General features: G+C 33.8%; 1 pseudogene; it reads right to left on the bottom strand.

Annotated features, from left to right (window-relative positions):
* Positions 1-800: 800 nt before the first annotated feature.
* LOC101500930 (plasma membrane ATPase 4-like) lies at positions 801-1,548 on the bottom strand (annotated as a pseudogene).
* Positions 1,549-2,745: the final 1,197 nt, after the last annotated feature.

Raw genomic sequence — 2,745 nt, 5'->3', positions numbered from 1 at the left:
AGAAGAGAAAGAAAAAAAAAAAAAGGGACCAAGAGGTTTGTTTGTGTTCTTAGTTTGTTCTTCCTTGCAACAAATTTCATTTTTCATTACTAGTTCATTTCATATATTACATAATACAACTACCAAAATAAAAATAATATGATAAACTTTCTTTGTTTTCCTTTGATTACTCTGCCTATTTCCTTCTTTTATTGTTTTTTAAGTATTTTTTCGTTTCTTTTCTTATTACCCTCTTCTTGATTTGTTTTCATCAATTTATAGATAAACCAGTGAATGTTTTTGTTTATTAGATAAACTCGAGTTCTAGATCTTGTATTATTTCGCACTAATTTTAGCTGGATTTTACAGTTTTTGCAACAAATCTTAAGCAATGTATTATTAGGGAAATAAACTTTTGTTCTTTATTACACAAATATTAAAAATAACTTGGTTTCTAGTATGTTTACAAAGGAGGTTGATAATATAAAGAAAATAAAAGTTGGTTTTTTGGCAGGAGGTTGTGTTGATGTGAGTGAAGAAGGTAAGGAAGAAAAAGGTGGGTTGGATTTTGAAAGGACTTGACTGAGGATTGATGGGTTGGCTTACAGTCTGTAATGTGTTGCGAGGCCAAATAGTATAAATGAAAAAAAAATGAGTTGTTGCAATTCAATTTTTTTATATTATTTAAAAAATTGGTATATATTTAAGTTTAATTGTAAAATACTAATTTTGATATATTTCTGATAATAATTGTTAATAATAATTTTTAATTATTAACCGCTAATAATAATTTCTAATTATTCGGACAAAATTGAGGTATTTCACCTAGTAATCATCTTGACATTGACACCAAGTTCAAGAGCTCTTTGAATTGTTTATGTATTATCATGCCTAGGAATATCAAATAGTGGTAACAGACCAACAAATTGTCATGGTGAACCAGGACTATCTTTTGTTCTCTCAGGTACTTCCTGACAAGCAACGCCTAAAGATTGAAGTTCCCACCGCGCAAACTTGCCATTCGTTGCGTGAACCCTTTTCCTCACACCCTCTTTGTAGTTGCAGAGGTTCAATATTTGTTCAAGAGCCTATTTGCTAGATCTATGCCAATATCCATCTGAATCAATATAGGTAAGAGCATTCCTCTTGTCTACAAGATTAAATGGAAGAAAATTTGATACTAGCTCTTGCCTCTTGTGCGTAGAAAAGCATTCCAACAGTTGCAGCATCAATACCACCATGATTTTCAATCCTAGAAGCTCTAGCTGCTAAAAGTATCACAAAGTATTTATCTACACCCTTAGCAAACACCTCAATCAAGTTTCTATCAACACTAAGCTTATTCAAAGTGAAAGTTCCAGTTTTATCACTGCAAAGAACATCCATTCCAGTCATTTCTTCAATAATTGTCATTATTTTTGTGATTGCACCTTGATGTGAAAACCTATGACAACCAATAGTGATTGTAACAGACAAAACAGTTGGCAATATAATTGGAATTCCACTAATCAAAAGCATTAAAAGATTGTCAATTCCATATTTATACTTTCTATGTTGTATTGGATACATCACTATAAGCTCAATAAGAATTCCAATAGGAATTGAATAAATGTAGAAAATTCCAATAAATGTAAGCACTGTTTGAAAATGTCCAACTCGGTTAGTACTATCAACCAAATGAGTGGCTTTACCAAAAAAAGGTGTGAACACCAATAGCATACACAATTGTTTTCTCGTTCCTCACATTTCCAAGCTCTTTCTGCCATTCTTCTTCCTTCTTCTTCACAGTTTCCATTCAATAACTCAGAACTTTTCAATCTCAGATTCTTCTATAGCCAGTTTTGGAGCCACCAATGCTTCACTGAGTTTCTTATTTGCTTCCTTAATCACTCTCTGTGTATTCTTTCAACTCATCAATAGCTTTTAAATTCTCCTTCTCAGCCTGAAGAGTATGTTCCTTTGCTTTCTTTAGATCTTCTTGAGCTGCATTCAATTGGTTTTGTAATTCTAAACTCTCATCTTTTGGTTTAGCCTGCAACACGTCCTCTACATCACTTTCTGGGTTCTGTGCAACCTCCACATCATTAACTTTCTATGAACCATCATCTTCTGGTTCAACCAGCAACACATCTTCTTACTCACTTTCTGTTGTTTTTCCATTTCTTCTTTTGATCACTATGCTTCCAGCTCCCTCAAATTCCAAAGTTCTATCATCAGCAAACCTGATCTTGCTCCTTGTTGATGTATCAACCAGCCTTTCCCTCTGGCTTGTCAGCTGATTAGAGCAACTAGTATTAGGAAACCAGAACTGAGACAGAGAATGTTCTTCGTTCGTAGTAGCCATCAACAAGTGTCTGAAAATCGAGAACGTTCTCCGTTTGTGACTGAAAATAGAGAACGTTCTCTGTTTGTGGTAGCCAACAACAAGACTGTATTTTAGTCCGACGAAGAACATTCTTGAGCAATACAGACTTCATCTTCTTCTTTCTTTTTTTGTTTGCCTCCTTTGCCAGCCCAACATTCATTAGCAAAGTGTCCAAACTTCTCACATTTGTAACATTGCACGTTCTTCTTGTCCAAGCTCTTTGATCTTCCTTTGGATTTTCCCACTTGTATTGCCCTATTCTGATAAAGATTCAGACTCATCATCAGGTTTATTGAATTTATTCTTTTTCCATTTCTATTTTCAATTCTTTTTCTAGTCTCCTTTCTTGTTGGCATATGCTACCAATGCTGAATTCCCAAAATTACTCTCACTCCTTTCAT

Source organism: Cicer arietinum, unplaced genomic scaffold, assembly GCF_000331145.2.
Source record: "Cicer arietinum cultivar CDC Frontier isolate Library 1 unplaced genomic scaffold, Cicar.CDCFrontier_v2.0 Ca_scaffold_46_v2.0, whole genome shotgun sequence".
In the NCBI taxonomy this organism is placed as follows: Eukaryota; Viridiplantae; Streptophyta; class Magnoliopsida; order Fabales; family Fabaceae; genus Cicer; species Cicer arietinum.
The sequence above is the reverse complement of the archived record's forward strand: the minus strand, read 5'-3'. Positions and strand labels throughout refer to the sequence as shown.